The sequence below is a fragment of the Falco biarmicus genome, chromosome 10 (genome assembly GCF_023638135.1).
Source record: "Falco biarmicus isolate bFalBia1 chromosome 10, bFalBia1.pri, whole genome shotgun sequence".
Classification (NCBI taxonomy): domain Eukaryota; kingdom Metazoa; phylum Chordata; class Aves; order Falconiformes; family Falconidae; genus Falco; species Falco biarmicus.
The window spans coordinates 30,377,224-30,404,097 of NC_079297.1; the positions used below are offsets into that span (position 1 = coordinate 30,377,224).

Genomic DNA, 26,874 nt, shown 5'->3' on the forward strand with positions numbered 1-26,874 from the left:
GATCAAACTTTCTAGGATGCCTGTCTCAGTTTAATGTAGCATCCGTTGTGGGGAGGAAGTGATAAGGAAATGGGATACACCCACGAAGAATCGTGATGAGCGTCTGCGCTGCTGCCCTTAGCAGGGTCTGTGGGAGGCCTTGCAGGAATGAGGGGCTGCAGTCTCCCAGAGGCAAGGCCCAAGGCAAGTCCATGGGCCAGTTAAAATATATAGCTCAGAGACAGGGATTAGGATGGATAAGTCTACAGAAGTGCACTTATTTGCTTAGAAAAATATCTGAGTCATTCAAAAAAGTAATACGGTGTCTGGAGTCAATACTTGCTAGAAAGAAGAGAAAGAGGGGAAAGTTGAGCGAGTAATGAGACCAACATATCTTCATTATCCAGTGTCAAAACAGATTTGAGTTTTGATGGCTGGGTATGTTTGACTTTGGACTGTGACCATTAATGGTGACTAGAGAGCCATTTTCTGCAACTTCTTCCATTGCTTAATTATTTTTCTTACAGAGTTACCTTTGGAGGGAGAAGTGTTTATTAACCTGTCATCTCTGCGGTTTGATCTTAAGATAGAAAATAATCAAGAATGCCATTATTACCTAGTCGGAAAAGGCATGTGTTACGAACTCAGATATCTTCTAGTTGTAAAAAGGCTTTATGCAATCATAAAACTGCAGAGTCCACACAGGAGCTGCACATGCCAGTACACACCCACCAAAACTCTTCGTTCAGTCAAAACCTGAGACACAGTAGGTCACACTCTGTCACCTCTCATTACACATTGGCTGGGAGGCCACTCCTGGCAGGTCAGTCCAAAGGTTTTTAAGTTTTTTTCTAAACTTTCCTAAACTTCTAGAAAAGTTTTCCCTATTGAGTAGGATACAGTTCAGAGATCCCCCATGTGTTCTAATTTGGCTTGAATTCCTAAATTGAAAACATTAAATCATCTTTCCAAAATCTTCTCCCTTTTCTTTGAGGATTATGGTATACTTTCTAATTCTGGGCTGAGTAAACACCCATACAGAAAGAGAAAGAGTTATGAGATGAGGCTCCTCAGTTGATATGAATCAGCAGCACTTCACTGGTGTCAATGAAATCATGCGAGTTTGTACATGATGATTGCTTGGCCCTTCACAAGGTTTTCCCAGAGCTGTGTGTTTTGATGCTGTTAAATCTTTCAATCCACATATGGATAATATAATGTATTTTACTTACACACAGATGTTTTAGTCCCTGGACAGAAACAGTCATTTGGGTGCTGGCAGAACTCCTCTGTGCTAATGTTATTCGTTTAGAAGTCACACCAGTTACAGTTTCAGGCACAGCCAGTGACAAATACAGCACAATTTTGCTTGGGAACATATCACAAACAGAGCGAAAGAGGAAAACCGTTTTGCTGAATGATAATTTCCCCTTGGCATCACCACTGTAACAGGCCTGCCATAGATAAATGTGTAATAATTCTGTTGTCCTGAGCCACAGCTGGCAGTTCTGTGGTCATAGCAAACTCTTCTGCTTGACTTTGCTGCAGTTGTAGGATTCCCGATAGACTGAATTGAAAAATATTTGTAGGTTTCTCTTCCACTGTTACCAGCTGCCTCATATCCAGCATCTAGATTTCTGCTGCAGAAAAGGAAATGCTACAAATATCTCAAGGTATCGATTCCTTTTTGGTATCAGTGTTCCCTTGTCTGTGGACAACAAATGTAAAAACAGTCTGGTTGGAAAACAGGCATTCCGCTGGTGTTTTACCCTTAGTCTAGGGTGTCTTCAGCAACTGTGATATACTAGGAGAACAAGATTTTCAACATGAGGTACTTTAAAAATCCTCTCCTAAGTTCTTTATTTACGTACTTATTTGTAAAAGGCCTTGTTTCCCAGAATGTGAAGGAACCAGCACCCCTCCTTGTTTTCACCTGGACTTTTGGGATTAGACCTTGTCTCCTAAGCAGTGCTTTATAAAGTCATATGGAGGCATGCTCTGTGGCCTGATGAAATGGGGCTTTGCTTGTGTTCTTAACAGTGGAACAAGGTACATTGTCTAGCCTGGGCACAACATCGACTACTTGTAACTCCTGAAAAGAATCAAAGCATTATCAACCATTACCCTCAGAAAGTGCCTTTTGGGTGTGAGCCTAAATACAGAGATGGTCCTTTTCTCCTGCAGATCACACATGAAGTGTATCTCATCTGACTCTCCTTGAAATCCGTGGGGGTTCTGTCATTAAGTCAATAGTAGGCCCACAGTTTATTATTTCTAATCTATTTCTCATTTGTTCAACTTGAGCACTGATTTTGGTGTTTTCTGGATAAGCAGAAAGTCCAAGAGGGAACCTGATTGCTCTCTCCAAAGTATTTTCCATGGATGTAATTCTAACAGCTTCTGATTTACATCAGCTGGAGTTCAGAACTAGACTCCTATGTTTCGATTCTGCTCAGCAATGAACAAATGCAGGAAAGAGACTGGTGTGCAGCAAACAGCAGCAGTAATGGCCTGTGAATTTTTGCACGTTTTGCTATTTCCTAATGTTTGTTTGGATTTCACATACTGCCCAGGCAAAATTAATTGCCTGCACATTTCTGAAAATTTACTCCAGTGATCTCTTTTTCTATTTCCTGGACTATGTATGCTTTTGGCTGCCAAAAATAACTCCAAGAGACAGGTTACATGGAAGCTGGGATTATCCATGGAAAATAATAGTAGTACTCTCATGCACAAAGAATGAGCGGGCTGCCGATTGTAATATGTTTAAAGGGTCAACAGAAATCTATAAGTGGTCAAGAAACAAGACAAACATCGGCCACCAGTCTGGTGGGAAAAACAACATCCATTAAGTCCATTAAATTTAACATTGAAATCAATGTTTAAACCACAAGAAGTAATTAGTGTAATTCATATTACAAACCTTTGGATTTTTGAAACCAGGTTTAATTATACTGAAAAATGACAGCTTCATTTTCCCTCTACGGGTAGGTTACTACTGTGTTCCTGATACTTTTATTAGGGCTGGGTGCTGATATCAGGTTTTTAATGACATTAAGCAAAGTAGTGTTTCAGCCATTTGAGGAACAATAAATCAGGTTAGATTCTTTTTGAATGGGGACAACACGGATCAAGTGGCTTTTAAATCATTTTCCTTTATCACTGGGAAGTAGAGCTGTTCACTTGAAACAGCAGCCCATGGAAAAAAAAAAAAAAAAGTTGTAGAGTATAGAATGATAGCTGGATTCCCTGGCTCCCTTTCCCTGCATCAATGGACAATTCATGAGCAACTGCTAAGCTCTGGAAAGGTATCTCTATAATCCTTTGCCAATACAAACTCCACATAACTTTTACAAGGTCTTTCATTAGCAGTCTCAGATTTGACGGAAGATGAAATGATACTGCATCTTCTGAACTTAAAACCTTTTGGTGTTGTGGAAGGTGTTGACAAGGACAGTAAATGTGGCCATGAGGATGCACACACAAAATGTTATCAGAGTATTTTCGTTGCTGGCTTTGAGGAAAGTAAAATGTTTGTCTTATTTCTGTCTTCTTGATGTGCTTCCACACTCTTTACTTGTCTCTTCTTTCTTGAGCCACATTCCATGCTGCTTCTGTTTAGTTGGTGATCTTTTCTTTATGGCATAATTTTTTGCAAAGCTATTAGTAAACCTTCTGGAAAAACAGGCTTCCCTTTCAGCTTCCATTAATGCAAAAATACTGTGTGGGTATGCAAATATCTGATGTTAAAATTAGTACCTCTTGCTCTGAGACATTTCCTAGTTCTACCCTGTATTTGGGGTGGAGGAGGGAGTTTCACATTACCGAGCAATAGACTGCCTTCCTCATTACACACATGCAGAGAAATAGGAATGTCAATGCTCAGCCTCAGCCTGAATTTATAACTGAGTGTACTGAAACCATGAGCATGCCCTGGTTCTGCTTCTGGGTACCTGCTGAGCAACCCAAAGCATCTGAGTACAGGAGTGTGTGACTAAAAATTGTGTGGAAAACCATCATGGAGTGGATAACTACTTGGCTTGTCTTGGGATATGGTCATTCATTTAAACTGATAACAAAAGCAAAGTGAAACTGCTGAGTTTAGGTAGCTTTAAATTGTTTAAAAATATGATATGAAAAGCCCAACCTCTACCTACTTCAAAGAAAATAAATTTCAAGAGATGCAGAGTATGCGATACTTGCTCACAGACGCCACAGTTCCTTGGATCTCACTGTTCCCTTTCTGCTGTGGAGGCCCAGGTTATTTAACATTGCAATCACGGTGATATTTACAGGTTTGCCTTCACCCTGGTGCAGATCAAGGATATGGTGGAGTAGCGAGACCCCAGGAGAGTGCTCTGCCAGGTCTGTGAAAGCAAAAGATGAAGCTGCCAAGTAAGAACCCAGGAAATACAATAAGTAGGACTGCAGAGAAGGGTGATGAGCCATATGCAGGAATGATGCCATCAACAAGCCATGGTGATGTTGATGCAGAAGACAAAGGAAAGCAGTGGAAGAGTAGAAAGAAAGGGGGGAGGAGAGATGGTATAATTTGGGTGATGGGATTGTGTTGTCAAGTCTTTGGGTGAAAAACTTGTTTAAACTGGTGGAGAAGAAAGCTCAGTATCTAGGACTGAGCACTTCTGAAGTAGTCTGTAACAACAGGTGACTGTTACGCAAACAGTAACTCCCTGTCCCACTCAGGAGCATTTTGCTGACTGTGGGGATTGTGAATGCAGGTACAAGATCTCTTCACGGGAAAAAGTCTGTGTGTGAAAAGAAAGAGGGAAGAAGATTCCAGACCTCTACAGAGATTCCCAGCATAAATTAGTCTTTGGGCATGTTGATACTGTATGGGTAGATGTACACTCATCCTGCCCATGCTATTCACTGAAAAAAATCCTTCTCAGGAGAGATTATTAGCTCAGGCTTGGTGCCAGTGCAATCACATGGCTTCTGTCAGATTGGAGCGTGGGCAGAGCTTGCTCATGGCTGTTTGCAATATGTGGTGTAAACATACCCGAAGAGTAATAGCAGGTGGTAGCAGAGGAGGTGGATAGAAAGGAAGGCTTGGAACAAAAGATGTTAAGCTTCATTTGATGGATGATGAGCCAAATTCATCATTGGTGTAACGCCCTGAGGTCGGTGGAGTTAAAATAATAAAATTAGTCCAAAGAATCATATCCGTCCCTGGCACTCCATGCAGTGGCTTTGATCTGATGAGGTCTACGTCATAGCAACATCTTGCCTGCTGAACTCATGAGATGATGCCTCCAGGGTGAAACATCAGAAAAAAAGCCCTCACAATGGCACTGGGAAGTCACTAGCTAAGTTGTCAACGTACATTTCAGTCTGAAATTCTGGCAAAGTTTTCTTTTCTTCCTGCATGTTTGCCCCAAATGGTAACAAAATAACGAAGTCTTTGGCCATGCATTTGGTGCTCAAAATGGGATTAATTTCTTTCTGTTTGGCTAGTACAAATAACTGCACATGAAGAGTTTATGCAATAGCAGAGGGGGTTATTTTGTCTTGGCAATGGTTTTGTCTGGAGCGATAGAAGAAACTGAGGTAACATGAATATTGTATTTAGCTTTCTCCATCTGCAGAAGAAAAGCCAGGGTTTCATTTGGCACTCTCTACTTACTAAAATGTTCTTTTGCATTGCCTCCCAGCTTTAGCTCTGCAACTCCTGAGCAGGCCAAAAACAGTTCCTCTAACTTCACCCCTTCTTCCTAAAAAAAAAAAAAAATACCCCACGAAAAAAGCCAACACAAACCCCACAAATACAAACCAAATATTCCTGAGAACAAAGTACATTCTTGTTTTTCATTATTCAGTAAGCGCAATCAGAAGTTGTATTGGTTAAACCAGATCCTCAACTGGTTTAAGCTTACCTAGCTTGAGTGAGCTCAGTGAAATTGTCTCAGTTTACAGCAGCTGAGAACTTGGCCCTCATGAGTAAGGGGTTTCACAGTCTAGGACCAGCCAGCCTTCAGGACTGGGTCCTGTCTCTGCAGCTGAGGCTAGTGGGCTAGAAGGCTGAAAAGGCTGACCATCAAAAGTGATAAATTGCAAGGAATGGCTGCTCAGGGACTTTTTTGCTAAGCAGCTACAGCTCAGAAGGGCTTCTTTGGGGTACCCTACCCAAGGGCACATTTTTGGTGTTGTTCCGTAAGAGACATAAGCTGTTGTCTTTCTCTGCCCCTCACCCCCCCTTACTTGTCCTGTGGTAAGGAAGGGATGTTGCACATGGTGGCTTTGCTGTATGAAACGTTCTCTGGGCTTGGCATCCCTACATATAGGAACAGAATTGTGCTTGGTGCTGGATCTGCCCACACACCCCTGGCAAAACAACTTCTGCAAGGCCAGAGCCCCTACGGAAATAAGGCTTATACAGGTATGTCCTCTGTGGGTTACTCTACTAATTCTTGAATCAGTTGTACAGCTTCAACAAAACTGGATGAGGGAGAGGTTTCAAAGTTATTTGACTCCTGCAATTGTGTGGAAAAACACAGAGCCAAAGAAAAAGGAAGCCAGAATTCATACGTGCTCATATGCTGAGAAGTGGAATAGGACCATTATCCCTTCTCCTTGGTAATGGCCTGCTCAGCACAGGCAGGTAAGCAGCTACGTAATTAAAGCAGCTGCTGCGTGTGCTGTCTTCTCTCTAACCAGTGAAAGTAGCCAGGGGATCTGGGAAGAGTGGGAATGTCATGGGACTACAAAGGCCAGGGTAAGGAGCTTGCGTTAACATCGCCCCACACTAGGGACCTATGACAGAAGTCTGTAGGAAAGCAGTGCTTCTGTGACTTCTGTTTGAGCAAAAACTCTTTGTGGCTGAGGAAGCTACATACATATCTAGTCCCAGAAAAATGGGGGGAAAAAAAAGCTTTTTATGATCATTTTTGCTCCTGCTTACAAACTATCTGCTTACCAGGCAACTCAAGCAGGTTACCGGGCTTTGAAAAAGCACAGGGGTGCAACAGAACATGTAATTTGCCAGTAATACATCAAACAATAGTAGTCACTATTTTCTGCTCTTGAAATTTCTTTGAGCAGATTGGAATTTAATTCTATGTTGGCTTTTTTTTCAAAATTATTTTCAAAATTTTTTTCCTATTTTTTTAACCCCTCTGGGAAGCAAGTTGATGCAAGTAGCCCACACTCTGTATTCACAGTCTCAGCTGCATAGCCTCACTGCAGTTGGGCAGATGGGTTACGTGTTCGGATGAACAAGAAAGAAAGTGCATCTGGCTCAGATGTCACCCCTGAATTTCAAAGTCCTCTCCCACTAACATCCACCATGTATGAGACTTCGAAATGCATTTTGCACAATTTATTTTTATTCTGATTTGTATTAAAGTTGTGCAGAGTGATCCCAGACAAGATAGGGCCCAGTATACTTAATTAAGGTATAGACCTTAATATGAACCTTAATAGATGCAATCTATTTGAGTTTACAACTGAGACAGGTAAGAGAGAAGGAGGAAATGGAAGCGTAAAGGGGTAAAAGGACTTGGTCAAGGTCACATCTGTGTTAGTAAAACTTGATCACCCAAATGTTCATGGCAAGTAAATATGAAAGGAGAGCAGTCGGCCAAAGTAAATTCACTTTAAAACCTGAATGAAAATAATCAATAATATTCACCCACTGTGTCCCAGATGCCTGAATCAATTTGATAACAAACAGTTTGTTCACTTTTTTTAGTTATTTGTAAAGAAGTGGCTTGATTGCCAGTGCGCCTAATTCCAGACATATGCCAATTCCCTAATGGTAATGGAGCTGCATTATTGCATGCCAAGACTGAGGCAGATACTCAGCTCTTTCCTGATAGATTTTCCCCAGAAGATCTGCAGTGAAATCCCTGTTTAATGACTATCAGACAAACATATGCACTGTTTCATGGATCCACTTTCTACTCAGTGTAAACACATAACGGTAGCTTGGTTCCTGAACCACAGTTGTGGCCCTTTTCTAAGCACGTGCTTTAGCCTGCCCACATGCAGCATGCAAATTCAGTGGCACTTGGGCGTTTGCTGAGAGTCATTTGTGCTGTGGCACCTGGGGCTTCTTCCCCTTCTGGGAGAATTGCCTGCACCTAGTCCCTCTCCCAGGAGCTGGCTTTGTAGGGCAGTTGTCTGCTGGAGGAGGCTGTAAGAGGGCTGAGCTCAGCAGAAACTCTCTGGGCATAAAAACCAGCTTCCTATGGAAACTGTAGGACCGGTGCTTCTGGTCTGTCGGCTCAGACAGACTCCCCAGGCGCAGCAGCTGGGCAGATGCGAGAGGCACAGAAAGCATTTCCAGAGACACAGGTCCAGATTTTCTACTGGACGCTGCCACAAGTGGATCCTGCAAGTGGGTCTCGCCGTGGGGCTGGAACCCAAAAGACTCTGTCAGTGATTTGCATCGCTCCCAGCTGATACTGATACCAGTGCGGGGGAGGTACCTCAAAAAACAGTGGGGCCTCTTTGCACTAGGTCATGATTTATCCCAGCCTACACAATCTTTCTTTCTTTCTTTTTATACCTTTTAATTTTTTAAAAATATTTTTAAATTTTTATTATTTAATTTATTTTATTTTATTTTATTTTTTTAGCAAATGCTATATATTACCCTTGGCTTAAGAGGTGCTGTGTATTAATTTTTTTCATTTCATTTTACTTTTACCTTTGAGGTAGAATTCTACTTACCGTTTTGCCAAAATTTTCAAAAAAACAAAGTCTTTCAGTGTTTTTTTCCCAAAAACAACAAGAAATTTAATGTATTTTGGAGTACTGAGTATTCGTGGGGAAAATGCACCTTTCTGCAAGTTATCTGTCCTATAGTCTACCAGCTGAGTGGTGCAAAAATCTCCTTTTTACTGTGAATTCATGATTGTAGATCGTTTGATCCAAAACATTAGCCATTTCCTACACTTAGTCACTATCTGCAGAAGAGCTGTTCATTAGGTCTTTGCAAATGTGTATTCCTTTGCCCATCTTTCTAGATTTACATCAATCCTGTAGCGTTGTTTTTCCATCCTCTTTGAAAATTAAGTCACCGTGTCAGTGATTCATGTGGAAAATAACAACACATGCATTTTATCCTCTTTTGGCTGGCTTGCTCAGGTAAACAACTACCTTTTGCTGAAAGCAAACCAAACCGTAAAGGAGTAATGCTATAAAGGAGTAATGCTATTGCAGAAAAGGGAGGGTTTTGCTACTGAAACTCCTGGGGAAGAGTCTGATATAGCTGGAATAGTAGAAACTTGCTATTCTACGTAGTAGACTTGCGTGGACACATTTATTAATAGAAAGTTCAAAGAAAACTGTTTCTTTCTATGCCCTGTCTTCTCCTCTGTGTGGGGCATGAATAACCTGTTCCTGTCTTCTTTCACTTCTGTAACTACCACTGCTATTACTGTTTCCTGTAAGAAACCATGGAATTGTATTTTGAATATTTACCACATAATTAAAGGGTATAAAATACTGCCACTATAAGCATCTTCCCTGTTAAACATGCATGGTCATAAAATATTAAGGGAAGCTAGATTAATCTATTGAAGGTACTTACATACAAAAGTGTTTTTTGTAGGTCACAGGAATTTGTAAAAGAACTTGCATATTATAGAGCTCTGAGCTCTATGACCATGTTATACCCCTGTGGATATGATAAAATTACACTCATCAAGTTCCTGGCACACAACTGAATCTTTACATAGAAGAGTAAAACTTGGTGTTAAATAATGCCTAAAAGCAAATATAAAGCACCTTGTCTCCTTCAAATGGCATCCTCCCAGGAAATGCAAAAAAATCAATATATTATAGTAGCTTATGATCTCATTTAAGTGATTCAACACAACAAAATTTCAATGACATTTCTTTTTTCTGTCTGCTGACTTGTTTTTTCTTTTCTGTCTGAACGGCAGTACTAGGTTTTGATTATTTTTTTTTTCCTTTCCTTAGAACCATGTTGTTGAAGGCAGGCTGTCCTGAGGAAAAAGCATACAGTGTGTTAAGCTGTTAGACATTAACAGAGGCCAAGAAATTAATGAATGCCATGGACATATAGCTCTAGTCTGGGGAGGGGAAGGACCTATGCCATACTGAGCTGGCAAGTCTACCCCCTGGGACTCACGTGGGCTTGTTTCCTACCTAGATGTTTGTGGTTTTGTCTAGTCCATGTTGATTTTTTACAGAGCAAATGTTGTACCTTTCCTATTAAATTATCTTATAGCTACCTTATATAGGAAGTGTAGATGGCTTATACTTCCTAGTCCTGTCCATTTTTATGTCGGTCTGAATGGGATTATTGCTTTGGCCTGCAGAAGATGTTATACTTATTTACATTTGAGTTAAGCACTGATCATCATGGTTTCACTGCAGAAGGAAGGTGGTGGCAGTGAACAGATAAATCACAAAAGACACGCTTCATCTGCCTGATCTCTGGTCTCACTTCTGCCCTTAGAAATAGTGTGATAGTTCAAGTTTATAGCCTTTGTGGATTAGAAAAGCACCCTTATGTTGTTGAAAAAAGAAAATGTCCATAAACAGTGTTATTGACAGTTATTATCATTGTATCACTGAAGACCGGGGCTCATTGTGCTAAGTGCTGTGCAAATGTATTTAAGAGGGCTTCCCTGCTATAAACAGCAATATTTTTGTTAGAAGTAGAAGGTCTTGCTATTCTTATGACCCTCTTTGCTGTATTTCACAGCTCAAATAGCACATAGGCAGTCATGCCTTAGTAGCCAGTCAGAAGAACCAACTTTAAAGACAGGCACATTTTTGTCATGCAAGTATTTCTTTATATCCTGTCTCCACCATGTTTGGAGTTTTGTTGTCTTTACTACAGCGGCAGTTTGCCACACTCCACATTTTCAAGAAGTAACCACCTGAAAAAGAGAGTGAAGAAACCCAAGTAGATCAAAACAGAAATTTGAGGTTGTCTTCTTTTCAAATTATTTGGGTCTATAGCTTTTGATCTTTTATAAAAAGTACAGGGTCAGATTGATCTGTGACTGACTTATTTAGGAGGCACTACAGAAATACTGGAAGCAGCAGATGCCTGTAATTGTATTCTAACCAGAAAACAAGGTTCTTCACTCTTTCTGTAGTTTTAGGCTAGTGATACAGAATGTCCCTAACCAACACGTGGCTATTTGAATACCTTAAGGGCAAAAAAGATGCTCTAAGCATTCTAGAAAGGTGGTGCTGGGAACGCCTGAAGGATCAGGTATACTTCCTATCCCTGGGGTTTTTACTGGAATGTATTTTCTTTCTCCCTTTCCATTCTTATGTGACAACTCTATTTACACATTACGAACTACTGCGTCTTTTGTTTTGGTAACAACTCATGCCTTGATCTGTTCATGGTCCAGGGCTCCTTTCAGTCTTTTCCAGCAATGCTACAGCCCAGCCAGTTATTTTATTATGTTGATGCATCTTTTTCTCCCCCCTTTCACCAACTCTTATCTCACAGCTATCTCCACATTTTCTTTGGTGTGTCCTCTTCAAAATGGAGAGTTCGTAGCTAGGTTAGCGTCGATAAAAAAGGTGAGTATGGAGTGAGTGGAGTGATCGTCTGCACTCAGGAGTCTCCTTGCCCTTTACAGAAAGAATCTGTCACGTTTGCTCAAATTTAATCAGCTTTTAATGGCTTTATTTATTAGTTGCTAAGCTTGTTTACTTCCAGAGAGCTAGAAAAGATAGCTCACATAGTAAAATGTCAGTATTATGTAGTTAGGCACAACTTCAAAATGTCTGAATTTGTATCTTGCTCTTTTTGGTGGATTAGGACCACATGAAACTTATTCAGTAATAGCTGGGTTTAAGAAGTAGAAGTCTGGATGGGATTTCTGGCTCTGGAGCAGATTTTCTGAGTGCCCTTGGGTGACTTGGTTGCTTGTCTCTGTTTCAGCTCTCCCTCTGCCAGTCTGATGTAATATTACATGCTTAATATAGGTGCTGAGGAAATAAATTAATGGATGTCTGTGAAGCATGCAGATCATTGATGCACAGATTGGTACTTCTGAGAGACACCAGTAGAAAACTTGTTGGGAACAGAGGTTGACTTGCCGGGTTGGAGGGTGAGAAAACTGTACAGGGAGTGGACAGGAAGCTGGTAAAAGGAAGCAGGAGAGAGCCTGGAAAAATTAGGGCTGATACAACAAAAGGTATTCATGACCTATTGTGGAAACTATAAAGACGTCTGAAATTCGGATGTTCCCTTCAAATCTGGACACTTCGAGCTCTCAAATAATCCCACCAAAGTTGAGCAGAAAAAGTCCAAAAGAAGACCTTCTGAAAGTCACTCAGGCATACAGAAAAATCTATACACGTATGTCCACATGAAATAAGCCCTGAAAAATGCACACAAACATAGTCCAATGAAAAGCTGCATTGTAATCCTTCCTGTATGAATTATAATGCATGTACAGTAACTGCAATGAATTCTGCGGGGAATGTGGGAATGTAGGTACCTATTCAGATTGGAAGCCATAAAAAAGGAACCTCTAATAACAAGTGGATCCTAACATTTTTTGAAATAAGTAAAATAAGAAAGGGAGCAGAGGGAGTGAATTGCATAAGGAACAGAAAATCCTGAACCCATGCTGGCCCAAAAGAAGTGTCAGAAAGAAAGAGCTCCTTTAAGTAAAAACACTCCCAAATTAGACCTTTGTCTGACCAATTCAATAAGAAAGGAACAGGGAATAAGGAAAGTCATTCAAATGTATTCATTGAGTTGCCAGAGAGATGCTTATTAAAGAAACCCTCATCTTGATTCCTTTTTTGGGGAGGAAGGAAAAGGAGAAGGAAGGGAAGGACTTTTTTTTTCATTTAACATTAATTCTTCAGAGGCATTCTTCCTATTATTCCTTCTAGTTCGAGTTCCTGCATTTGAAAAATATGTTGTATTTTTAAATAGATTTATTCCTTTTAACAGCATTTGGCATCTTTTGTCAGAAGTTCCTTCATTTTTCCAGTTTATTTCTTTAACATGTATTTGTTTAAGTGGCTTCCACTGTATTAATTGATATGTTTGTGTCTGTTCACAGCAAATGCATTCTCCTCACAGGGATTTTAACAGGCATTTGTTTAAGTGGGTTTTGCTTTTCTGTGTCTATTTCTGCTTGTTTTTCTGGTAGAGAAGGAGACATTACTAACATGCAGCCGACATAATGAGTCCCATTAACTCCCAATTCAGCTTGCTTTTTGACCACCTCTCTTTTAATGACTACTTTTCTTGACTGCAAAGTTTGGGGAATAGGAAAACTGTTCGCTCTGCTGGATTTTAATACATGTTTACATCCTTCTTTGCTGAACAGCACCACCTCTCAATTAATGTTACTCTTAGCCTTAAAGGAGCACTTGGTAATAAATAAATAAATAAATAAATAAATAAATGTGAGCATGGGTGTATTGGAAAAGCGTGTGGTGTGAACCAGAATTTTTACAAAGGCTGCTGGGCATTTTTAGAGACTAAGCAGCATTTGTGTTCTAATATTTTAAAGCTTTTCCATTGATCTCCTGTTAACTGAGAAGCAAGAATTAACCTCAATGACAGTGCTAGTAGCTCTGCAGTCTATTTTGGCCTGTTCTTTAAGTAAAAAGAGCAACCTAGATGAGAATTTTGTGCTTCACTGGATATTGAAAGATGAGGCAATAAACTGCTAAACTTGAGTAATCACACACTCCCAGAGGAATGCCTCAAATGGGGTTGGTCAAAAACCTTGAAATTCTAGCCTTCTGCACACTGCCTGGGCTTTAACATTTGATGAGAGTCATTATAGTGGGGGACTGAATACAAGTGTCTTCTGATTACAGACCTTCCATTAAAAGTTCCCACCAGTGTGCCTTTCCATAGAGAAGCGTCAATGGGATTAAAATCTCAATTCACCCCAGTCAATTCTCCAGTAACACGATTTCATTAGAGGCAGGCAGGGAGGAAAATGGACTAGAAAGCACTGAAACAGCTGGTGTATAAATTATAAAGTGTACTTTCTACTAAGTGAACACACCTTCCGCTCAGCCACATTACTAATTAATGTGTAGGGTAGCCGATTTTATGTAAATTGTATTCTTCCTCTCTCCTGTGCTTTGGTTAACAACAGGTTCTTCTAAATCTTGGAAAAAGAAAGATTATGCAAAGCTATCATCATATGAAAATAACGTATTAACATACTGCCTGTGAACTGTATCCAATCAGTTCCTTTTCACTGGCGTGTGTACAAAACAATTAAAATCAAATTTATATTGCACTTCTTTAATATATTCTGGCATTAATATAATCAACGAACAAGTGTTAAAAAGTCTTACAGGCCTATTCTGCTTTAAAATGATACGTTTGTTCTCAGGGTTAGTGGATATTTTCAGCTGCTTTAAAAGGGCACTAAAAAAGAAAAGTTCTGGCCGTACGAACGTGACTCCAGCAGCCAACAGTTCACGTGGAGGCTGCCTCATTTTAATGGCAGCCGGTTCTGTTAATTTTTTTATGTGGTGTCTTTACTCCTGGCTTCTGTCAGCTGTTCTCCATGTTACCTGCAGCATATTTGTTTTTAATTATTGGATGTTGCTGAGTAATTGCTCATAAAGGTTATGAGACCACTGAATTATCCGGATGACCCACAGCTGTTCTGGTGTCAGGCAGACACACGCCTGCAGACCCAAGAGCAGGCTCTGCATGCCTGCCAAGCCCCAGTGTTTCACCTGGAGACCAAGGGACAGCTCACATGCCATCAGTATATCCTTATTTTCCACATTTCATGCTCTATGGCTACATTTTCCCTGTCTGTTTTCCCTGCTGCTTTTGGCATACTCTGCCGTGAGACCAGATAGGGAGAACGAAGATACTTTGTCACTGCTGTCAGTGCAGCAGGCTAGAAGATCTCAGAAACCAGCAAATGGGTGGAAGGGAGTAGAACGTTTTTGTCAGTCACAGGACTGGAATGTCTATCAAGAGGTTATTTACTCTGTCCTCAACCATATCTGCATCTCCCCAGGAACAGTGTCCTTGCAAGCACTGCCACCAACAGGGACTCCACACCTCCTCTAGGCACTCTTTCTCAGTGCTGCTCTAGCTTCACTGTTCCCTTAACATCTCTAGCTGCAGGTAAGCCCATCTCTTGTCCTATTTACTAGGGACACAGAAGAGATTACTTTCTTCCTTGAATCTGCCTTTTACTTACTTTGAGACCCTACCCTCCCTCAGACACATACACAAATAGACTAATGCTAGTCCTCAGCCAACAAGATTCTTGAAACTATGATCATGAATCCACAAATGATTTTTTTTTTTTTTCTTTCAACTCTCCTCTGGCAGTGCTGATCCTGCCTACAAAGACACATCCCTCTGAGGAGACCAGAAGAGAACATATTTCTTAGGAGAAATAGATGAGTGAGATCCTCATACCAGTTCTGAGCTTTTTTTCTAGATCAAAACTACTCTTTATGTCAAGAGGCAATTGAAAATACAGACGTTGTGTGCACGTGTGCACGAGCAGGGTAGTTTTGCAGAGTCCTCGTGTATTACAGCCCTGCAACCTACTCCTGCTTTTATGATGAGAATTCTTTTTCTTTAACCTGGTGTTGAATCTTACGATTTTGTAAGTGAAAGGGCAAGGGCCTGTGCAGGCTCCCTCCTTGACCGTTGCACAGAATTAATTTCTGTGGTGCATTTCCAGATGTGTGAAATGTGCTGTTGAAATCAGTGAGCATGCTGCTAGGGTACGGGCCACGCAACTGAGTCTATAAAATCCTTTCTGCAGCATATGGATTCTTTACAGTAAGGGGAGGGAAACTGTGACAGTTTGTCCACTGAACACTAAGCTGAGACCATAAGCTCACTTCAGTTTGGACCAGAGGATAGTAATAAACCATGGATGAAATGTCAGTGCCTTTGCATCAAGTGACCCCATGTCATTCTTATTTATGACTTCCTAACAACAAATTTAGCCAGATGGCCTAGGTGATTGGCATAATTCCATTTTGAAACTGCAGATTTGAATTCTTGAAAGTATAAGTGGTTGTGCATTTAAATATCCAACCTGTCAGGAGAGAAACCGTAAGATACTTCTAGATTATGGTGTGTGTGATAAAAACAAGCCACCTGGAAAAGCATGGATTGGGAATTTGGTACTAAAACTCATTACCAAAAATGGCTTTTTAGATTTGCACTGTGGGTTTTTTTTCCTCCTCAGCCTTTGGCAGCAAAGCTGTGAAACAAAGGTGGGGGAGGAATGCAAAGGAGAGAAGCAAGGCCAGGATTCATTGTGAAGTATTTCCTTTCTGTCCCTCATTTCCCACTAGGTGATTGGGAGTGCAACCAAGTCAAGCAGCCAACTGACTGTGTACCTCATACTAAACACTAGGTCAGACCTGTTGCAACTTTTTCCCCCTTGATGGTGTTGATGGCATAAGTGGTATCTGCAGACTGGCACTGAGGACAGGATCATCTGTAGTTGTTTATAGGAAGAGAATAAGAGGAGAGGAGGTGCAAATTCCACCCTTGGTGGAAGCCCATTAACTGCGGCCACTTTAGTGTCAGTGAGAACTGCAGGTAGCCAAGGAGGTTGCTGTGCAGGGCTACAAATTACAGTAGTTATCTTCCCTGATTGCTCAGCACTTGAGGCAAATGTTCTCTACCTCACACCCTTCAGCTCTAACTCACTGTCAGACCCTTCTCCCCTAGCTGGTGGACGGCTTGGTGCCACTCTCTCCAGGTCTGTCAGGACTTGGCAGTGCTGTCATGGTGCTCTAACTACTCACTAAAGGAAAGAGGGCAGACACAGCACAGTGGTATCCAGGTTTGTTTTCCCACTTGCAGCATCAGAACAAATGCTCTGTTGTCCTTTCAGAAATACTTTGCTGATGAACCGTGGCCAAATAGGGTCAGTCAGAGTATCAAAAAGGATAGGCTGAGCCAGGTTCTCTGCCTTCTGGCACTGGTGGCAAAAATTCTACAGACCTCAAGGGAGAACAAAAAAATCTCGGGAGCCTTTGAAGGTGATCCCCCAAATGGTTTAACAGGACTTTACAGAGGCTTGTCTGGACATTTTCTGTGTTGCTTTTCTTGGAGGCGACACGTGTATGGAAATGTAAGTTGTAGTTATGATTTTCTAGCCAGCTCAAAATATGGTTAGAAAGGAGAAAAGAAGCTTCTTTTTCTTTGGGCGGTGTTATCAGGAAGGTTGAAAGCTGATGAGTAGATTCCTCAGTGATTCAGGAGTTGCATGTCTTCAGACAAGGAGACTTGCATTCTTGTAATTTTTACAAGGATTTTTTTACGAGTGCTGTTTTGTTGCTCTGTTATTTGTATCAGTGCTTGCTGGATTCATGGGAAATTATCCCATTTGTCTCCAGTGGATACTGCATAAGACTCAAAATGAGAAACACGTCCATAAAGTTTGTTAGGATTCAATATGTAATTTTTTTTTTGTGATAAGGAAAATGAAAAAGATTGTTGTAGTTACATTTTAATTACATGAGTTGAATATCCACATTGTCTAGGACCTAGAATATTTCTAGCATGATGGAAAACAGCAAAAGAATGGGATTAGAGCAGTCATGAAGAAAAGATCTCAGGCCTAAGTAGCGATACAGAGAGGATAACCAATCGTAACAAAACCAAACTGAAATGGTTGAAGTTGTCTAGCTTGAGGGGATGTTTAGTTTCTTAGCAAAAATTGCCTGTAATAGATTTTAATTTCTGCATGTGCTGTGTAACTATTTTTGTTTCGATGTAACTGTGAAATTGAGTGTTTTGTTTCTGCTCTTATCAGGTCACTTCCAAAAATAAAGTATATCTCAGAGAACAGCAATATTATTATTATTCAAAGGCTACATGTTTGGGCAATTATGCAAACATTGTCTTACTGTAAGTCAGCAAAAACCTTTCTCAGAATACCTGGGATCCTTAAATTAATTAGACTTCTCACCTCTGCCTTTGAATGCCACCTTTCAAAGGAGCCACCTCCTGCCCAAACCCACACCGAAAGTCCCCCACCCCATACATCCAGGTCACTTTGCCATGCAGCTCTCCAGCTGAGTGGTCGTCTGCAATGAACAGCGTTGCTCCTCTAATTACCGAGTGCAAGCTTATATGTGTACAATTCTGCAAATTTTATATGGTGTTACAGCAAAAATCAACTGTGTGACTCATGCATTGCCGTAAGCAGCAACTTTCCCTGAAGGAAGTAAGTTCAGTTTCTGTGGCCTGACATCAGAGACATCAGAGGCTCGCTTCCCATTTCCATCATGGCTGGAAGTTTAGGAGCATCGTTCTTATGAGAGCAGCTGGAGAAAAAAGGCTTGGTGGGGAAAAAAAAGTACAAAATGTAATGATACTAAATTTAAACAAGACTGATTCTTTTTTTCCCCCTAAGTACTCTTAATGGGAATAAATGGTTTTATCTTTTCAGATCTGTATGTTTTTGCAGAAATATACTGTTGGGAAAAGGCTGCAAAAATTCTGGCGACCATGTAAATCCCACACTGAAAACTCACTTGGGAAGAAGAAAAGACAAAAAATTTTGTGCTGGCCTTCTAAGTGAAGGTGAGTATTGTCCTACATACACACTAATGAAAGTAAAGCTAAATGATGCCCAAATTTCATTGCAGAAGCAAGCCAGTGTTATGTCAGCCAAAGCCTTCTTGATTTTTGTGAAGGTGGGGACCTTTCCTCCCTTTGTCTATTCTTACTTCTTGGTAAACAGGCATGTATAAAAATGGAAGGGGTGGCATTAAAATCCTCTGTCTTTGTGGCCCCCCTGGCTACACCCTGTGTGTGTGGTACTCAAAAGGGCAAGTGTGTCCCACAGGGAGGAGGAATATTCAGTGTTCTACAAATGGCTTTGAACCAGCTGCACATCACACAACCACCCTGCTGAGCCACTGGGCCTAGGTACTCTTGCTGGGACAAGTTCATCCACAACTGTATGGGGAGCTGCTTAATTGAGCCTCATTACTTCAATTTCCTACTGACACTGTGCGCCCTGTGAGGTGCTGCTCAGGCATGCGTCAGGGGCAGGGGGTTGAGCAGCTGCCGTTTCTTACATGGAAGCGGTAAAGGATGAGCGATAACAGTGCCCTAACCCAGCACTATTGCCTCTGTGGTTGGTACCTCTTATGAGGAGGAGCAAGCTGCTTATTTGACCCCCTTAAAGAGGAGGATGCACCTGCATCAGCCATTGCCATCTCCTCTCCTGGGCCTTTTGCTGTAGAGGATGGCGCGCTCCTGACAAACTGCCACTGGCAGGTATTACCTTCACCCCGTTTGGCTCTCTGGTAATCTATATGTTCCCTTTTTAAGAAGGGTTCATGCTTGGAAGCATCTCAGCTAAAATCTCCTGAAGAGGGGTATTTCTTTATTTTAACAGGTAATGTGAGCATCTATTTTTTCCTTATTCAGCTTATGTAACCTGTGCCTCCAAGGCCGGTCAAGCATTTCTCTGAAGCCTCCAGCTCCAGCTCTTGTTTCCTCAAGCACATGAGTTCACAGGTAGACATAGCCTTCCCATTCATCCCTCGTCCTGTGGAAGTCCTGAATCCCTGCTAAGAGCTTTGTTTCTACAAGCAGTCTTATTTCCTTACAGACCTTCTTCCAGTCCTTTGATTGCTGTATCATCTTCGGGTTTTGTTGTTAAAGGAGCCTCATTACGGACTTTTGCTCCTATAGGTAAGTACACAGTATCTACCGCTTAATGTCAATGTTTCCAGAGTACCACAAAAGCTCTTAGAGGAAGTAATCGCTTCTTGATTTCCATGGGACAGTGGACAACATGTGAGAGAGAACTTAGGCAATGATATCCGTTATTATCACCCTTCTGAAACTCACCACTGCTGAGTGAAAATGAGCTTTGTGAAGGTAATCAATCACTGGTCACCACATGTGTTCCCTCGGTATAACATTAAGGGTAGAACTCATCACTCTGAACAGCATCAAGACAGTCTTGTGTAACACCAATTCTCACTCACCCACTTCTGCAGGGGAGATGAAAGACGTATCTGTTTACCCAGGGTACTCTGGCTTTGCGTTTCACCACTCCCAGTGCAAGTAATGACTTGTTGGACAACCATTAGACTAGCCAGACAAGGACTTTCTGTGCTGCAAGGTGGCATGGAGCTATTGTAGCTCTGCACACTGAGTGAGAACTCAGATAAATTATAACACCCAGCATCACAGCAGTAAAAATGACAAAAATAAATACCATAGTATTAGAGAGAGTTCCTTCCTTTGCTGCTGCCTTTAGTCAGGTAGTGTGCAGTCAATTCATAGAGTAAGAAATTATTTCAGAACACACATTATACCAGAATGTTGTGCTACTCCCAAAAAGCCCTACATAAGTTCTCCCAGAGGGTGTTTTGGAATTGGTGAGGGATAAATTCAGGAAATGGTGGTGTTCATTGTATTAGACCCTACACATTGAATATCTGGCAACCCAGAGACAAAAGATATGGAAGGACCATATTTGTGAGCAGAGGTTTCTTGTTTGGCAGCACCTGCGTGCAGACTAAGCTGGTCAAGGCATTTCAGTCTGGGTTTGTCTTCTCTGCTTATGTGTATGTAAAGGTGCCCAGGTGATTTCCATGGCACAAGCTTTGCAGGCATGTGGTTGCTGCATCTTGTCACTGGAGACTAAGAAGCAGTGGCAGGTCATCATGAAGAGTATTAGCTCATGTATTTTGACAGGTGAAGCTAAATAAAATGAAATAATTTGACAGGAAGTGAAGCCAAAATGCAACAAAGGAATAGACTTGCAGGAATATCAGGTTACCGAGGGGGTGATGAGAAATGTATGTACAAATGAATAAATAAGGACAGATATTTTTATAAATCTATTTCAACCTTAGTAGTTCAACTAGCTCAGAGTTCTTTGTCTCTTGGCCAATTTGAGTAAGGCAGTGCTGCTATCACAGTAAGCACTTCCACTTCCTAACACAAAGTAAGGGGACTCTTTGTGACTGCTCTTCCCTAAGGGAAGAAAGAGAAATGCTATATGGGGCACAAAAGCAACAGTGGATTTCCTAGCATATGGTCTTTTCCAGTGTGAGCACAGACAGCTTTCTGCTGTAAGGAAACAAGAGAGAGCTTTGCAACCACTATTACCAAGAGGCTAGAGACTTCCTTGACACTGTGTTGCTGAAAAAAACATAGAGAAGCAAAGGAGAAAATTTATCCAAAATTAGAGCAAAGAAATGCCTAACCTTTGCATTAGAAAAAGAAAAATATTATAAACTATACGGGCAGTGTGGGAAGCAGCAGTGGGGTTTGCTCATTAAAGATGCTGACAACATAAAAGCAGAAAAGGCAAAGTGTCAGCACAGCTGTAGCTGGTCACAGCAGTGAATAGCTGGCCTGTTTCTGAGGACTACTGTTGTGATCCTTGGGAACGTTGTACAGATGCGTGGCAGTACCCAGCCTGATTAGGTTGTACCAGCCTGTGAGCCTCCAGCCAAACAGCCTGCCATTTAGTGGTACATGTCCCTTGGCTACACACAGCAAACACGGGCCATCTGTGAGAAAACAGCATCCCGCTCCTGTGCCTGGGCAGCAGCAATGACACCGCCTGGGGACTCTGCCGGACCACAGGCTGGCATGCATTCAGCTCCAGGAGGGCAGGGGTTATAGCGCTAGAGGCAACTGTGAGATTTGGCTTTGATAGCTTGGTACCCAGAGCCCCAGGAGTTTGCCTGGAGAAGCACATCCTCATGTGTCAGCCACACTGAGCCCTACAGGAGATGAGCTCTCCAGTATGAGAGTAGGTAGGGAGAGTACGTTCCACTGGGGCAGCGGGAGGCGTTACAGGGAAATGAAAAGAGTTTAATGTTGTGTGTATTTAGACAGGTAAAAGAGTGATTTGGAGACCTGGGCAGAGGACTTGTATGAATAGGTTTGTTTTCTTTCAGAGTGTTTTTTAATCTGTTTTGTTGTGAAAATGTTGTGTATTAAGCACTTTGTTGTTATTCCTGTGTTTAGACTATGTTATGGATGCATATGAAAAAATCCACTTGTTATCTACTTTACCTGGATGAATTGTTACCTGATGTCTACAGGAGACGTAGGCGGAGTCCTGCAGGAGTCATCCTGTGCTGTAAGTGTGCAGTCTTATTAATCACTTTAAAACGTTTCATGGCTCTCAGAGTTGCCAAGATCTCTTTCAAATCTGAACTGAGCATGAAGCAATGAAGTAAGAAGGTCCACTTGAGTTTGGAGTGAGTCTAAAATAAGGGCTCTAGGAATTGCAAGCTGCTGTATTAGTCTCATTTCAGGCCCACAGCCTGCAAAAATTTGTGGCCAAGAAGCTGTCAAAATGCCATAGGAAGGACACTTTAATTTGGAATTTGCCACAATGTGCCTGGCACCAAAAATGGTGGTGCGATGGGAGGTGAAGTAAGAGTCCAAAGCCAGGTGCCGCAAAACCTTATCCCACACACAGCATGGATGTGTGGCTCTTCTGCCTCTGTTCCTCACACAGGTGGCCCTGACAGCAGTGCTCCAGCCATCCTTCCTGGCCAGGAGCTGCCTGCAACAGGCTGCTGCCCAGCGGCCTGTCCCAACAGCACATTTCTAACAGCAGCACAGACTTCAGGATTGGAGTTGTGGGTCAGTTTGCAAGTGGGGAGAGTGGACACCTGTGAGAATGCAATGCTGGTGGCAAAATGAGCAGGTGCAAGTCAGGAGCTCACTCTTCCTCTGTGGCTGGGAGGGCGGGAAGCTCTGACCTAGGCTCACCAAAGTGAAGGCTTGTAGAAATGGGTCACCTGAAGGACACAGTAATGAGCCAGTTTTTGCCAACAGTTGACTAAATTTAACTTCTTCGTGCTATCAGATTTGAGCTGTTGCTGGCCAGGTTGTGTAGTAACATGGAGATGGGAAAGAAGGGCATTTCTATCAGCCAGGATAAACTAACATTAGAAGTGACTTTAAAAATAATATTACTGTGGAATATGCCTGGCATAAACCTCGGTCTCGCCCTGATGCGGAGACGCAAGGCACTGTGTAGCTTCAGAGAAATAAAAAACCAAGCGCCCTCAAACCTATTCAACATGAAAGGACTTTGCTATTCTTCCCTGAACTACTAGACATTGAAATAAAGATGTATTAGGTCTACATTTTCAGATACTCTAAGTGAGCTTGTGCTGTGTGGGAGCCATAGAAACACACAGGCTTTCTTCCTCCCCAGCGGAGCTATTCAGCCGGAAGCTAGGCTGATTTCAAACCAGTTTTTGCCAAAGACTGCTGGTACCTCCAACTGAGATCTGCTGGAGGGTGCAGGCTTAATTATAAAGTATCTTCTTTACAGCTGCAGAACACTAATCCTGATTTACCAGAGTCCAGTGACTTTGGTTATGGAAACTATTTTTTTGATACATCAGAGTTAATCTAACTCTGATCTAAGTTGTATGATGGACGTACAGTAGTCTTGGAATATATTTGATGCTCATGGCCATAGTCAGAACTGGCACACCTGGCTTTTTTCTGGCATACCTGTCTACAAGCCTATCAGCCAACGTAGCAGTGAGTTCAGCTCGGCATTGTGTTGCTATTTCAACAGGACATGAGGTCTTATCAAACCACACGTGTAATTTGTGTAAAGCAGGAAATGTGATTTTTCTTCCAAGGGAAGAACGTTGTATGGCAACAGTCACCTAGTACATTGCTTCCAGTAGCATCACATTGTCCGCATGGACACACTTTTGTACTCTGTTGCATTGATCAGTTATTTTTCTGGAGGGCAGTTTCACCTAAATCAGTGGCTTCAGGAAAACTTGGATTGGCCCCTCAGTGAGGAGTGAAAGTCAGGTTGTACTCTGTTAGCTGGGTTCCAACTGTACATTCTTCAGTAGTGATATAGTACCCATCTCTCATTCAGTCGACAGCCTTTACCTGCTGACATTCCAGTTTTGTATCAATTGTAAGGTCTGTGGCCCTGAAAGTGTATTTCAACATTTGGAAAAGACTTAAGACTAAATTAGGCACCACAGTGAAAGCATTTGGTTTTTCCAGAAATCCCTGTGACTTCTGCAACATCCCTACCTTTAGTGCTTAGACAAAAATAGCTTTTTAAAGTTGAGGAACTTCTTGACACTTGAATGTGACTGAACTGAGGAGAAAAAGAACATTCTTTTTTCCAGAAGTTTTTCAGGATTTTTTCCTTATTCTGTTACCATAAGTGTTGAATAAATCATTGTAATCTATGTTTTGTTTAGTGCACTATAAAGTGTCACAGATCCAATTAAAATATGAAACCACTTTTTTAAGTATAATTTATAATACCTACTGTAAAAGAACACAGTATCGTGAATGTAAGTGATTTGATCATAAAGTTCTTCAGATGCAGCCCAGGAAAAGGGGCCCCTGAATCACTTGGAGATTTTGAATGAAAACAGAGGATAAGCATTTATTATTTAAAAAAATAATTCCAGTTCTCCCATAGTTTTGGGTACTGTGGCCATCATAAAAGAAAATGAATTTTGGTGTGCAAGTACCAGAACGGAACACAGACACTCTTTTGGTATTAAAAGCTTAAAACCTGTACACCAGAATTGCTTTCTCTCCCTCAGTCCACATTGCATTTTTAAAACTTAAGAAAGCAATGAGAAACTTCAACCCAAGGTAGGAGAACCCTGTTTTGGAAACCGAAGGCCTCTCTTGCATTTATATTAAAACCTTTCTTTTACAGTACTCTGCAATATAAAGAGTTTTTAAGTTTGTCTAGTACAACCAAGAGGTTGATAGCTGCTTCTCTCCACTCATTTACATTTAGGGATGACTGTGGTTTTAATGAAGCAGAATATTCCAAACACTAATGGATCTTAAATTGCTTATTCTTACCAAGAGGTACTCCAAATAGCACATTTGCCTCAAGTGATATAAAGTGATGAGTTAATTCATGTACTTGTGTCAATTGCTTCAAGATACTGAGAATTAGCTGCATTAGTGATATGCTTCCCCCCCCCCCCCCCCCCGTTACATATGTACAGGAAGATGCATAGGAATGGAGATCGATTTAACATCTACTGCACAGAGGACAGGAGAAATCTGGTGGATGTCCTACAAATGTCATGGACAAGGTTAGTAAGATATTTCTCTGTATTCTCTTACTCTTCCTTGTACTTATTCTTGAGGTACTTAAGATTGTAAGAGTAGTCTGTGGCAGCAAAATTTCTGACCACAGTGAAATAACCAAGAAGAGTGTGTCTTCAGGAGAGCCACATCAAATGGAGCTTGAAAATTCTTCCTAGGGACCTGCACCAAAGCAGTGCTCAAGTTGCTCCAAAGACCTCTTCTCCATTTGGACTCCCAAACCCACCTGTGTCATGTCCTGCAAAAGCCTGCAAAAGCAAGAAAAACGTGGGGACAAATGCACACCCCTGATCTCAAACTTCCATGGAGATCAAGGGCCAGAGCACAGTGTGATTCCCCATCCTCAGGGCTCCTCTGAAGTAGCACAGAGCAACAGGTGGCAGCTGTTAATGTGCTGAATGTGGCTTCCCTCTGTGTCTGGCCATGGAAAACAAAGCGAGCAAGCGGATCCATGCCAAACACTTTGCGAGCATGGAGCTTACACAATTGGGCTCCACCCACATGCCTCACATGGGAGTTTTCTCCCTCACCAGCTGGGTTAAGATCACAAGATGGAAAAAAGGGGAGGGAAAAAAAAAAAAAGAGCTGGATTTGTTTTCTTTCCATTGTGGCTCCCAGGCTGAAAGTTCCTTTGCAACAGAACAACAGAATAAAGATGAGAGGGAACACTGCTGATGGCTCAAAATCTGGCACCAAAGTTTGTTTTTCCTAAGCAGTCTGAGCCTGAACAGTCTTGTCAGACAATGTCAACAGAGGTGAAAAAAAATGACGAAAATCATTGAATCTAGTTGGGCTCGAAAATGAATAAATGCACCAGACAGGGTAAGTATATGGCCATTAAAAATGGCATAACCCTGACTGGAAACTGAACACCCTCATATGTATTTCGTACTCTCAAAGGCTTATCATGCCAGCTGTACTTTTGAATGAGCTAAGTGTCTACTTGTATGAAATGAATGTGAGTAGGCACACATAAGCTTTCTCATCAGTGTCCATACTCATAGCTGGGCATGTATTGAAGTCTCTCAGCTCAGCTTGTTATAGCTATCATGATGCAGAGCCTGAAAATGCCTCTTCTCCGAGACCAGACAAACGTGAACTGACAAGCACTGTGTTTTGCCCTTAAGGCTCCTGTCCACGGTGATGCGTCGTCAGTTATTCTCTGTAAAAATCTCTGCCCCCCCCACCCCTCGTGTGCTTGCTTCTTGCCTTTGCGCTCGCCTAATTTGGAACCAGGTACAGTTCATGGGAAACGCTGACTTCACTCGAGCACCAGCGTCTTCGTGCTCAGGAGGAAGACCTGTGGGTTCAGTAAAAGGCAGGTAGGGTTTGAGAGCCCCAGCCCAGGAGGGGAAGGGATAGAGATCCACAGGGTGTCGGTGCTGCTGTGTGTGCCTCACCCGGGAACCCGTGGAGCCTCCATGCCTGTCACCCACGGAAATCAATTTCCTGTTGAATGGTGCCTGTAGACAAGAACTAGATGTTCAAAGTCCCATTGTAGCCTGACACAATGAAAATAAAACCCGAGGACAATACGGATCCTGATGTCTTTACTTGCTTTGATAACAATGACACCAGTAAACAATGGTTGTTTAAAGGCACTTGCATGGTTCTTAAATTAAAAACAAGATAGCCAAGGGCAGTGAGAAGTCACTAGCATTCCTGAGACTGGCACACAGAAGGGCCTCTCATTTACTTCAAGCTGGAAACAAACCCCACAGCGTGGGGATGACCACGGTAGCTTTGTAAGGGGGTGACAGCTTCCAGCCTCTCAATTCTGTTGTGATTCCCCGTTCCACAAAACTCCATTTACACAGTCACAAGAGCAG

General features: G+C 41.8%; 1 long non-coding RNA gene across 3 annotated transcripts in view; it reads left to right on the forward strand.

Moving 5' to 3' along the window:
- LOC130156427 (uncharacterized) overlaps positions 1-22,031 on the forward strand; it is a 239,331-nt gene extending 217,300 nt beyond the window's left edge. For all 3 annotated transcript variants that reach the window (XR_008824418.1, XR_008824417.1, XR_008824419.1), the window contains 4 exons: positions 18,378-18,511; positions 19,367-19,456; positions 19,551-19,633; positions 21,935-22,031. This is a non-coding gene — a long non-coding RNA (uncharacterized LOC130156427). The remainder of the gene's footprint in view (positions 1-18,377; positions 18,512-19,366; positions 19,457-19,550; positions 19,634-21,934) is intronic.
- The last annotated feature ends 4,843 nt before the right edge of the window (positions 22,032-26,874 follow it).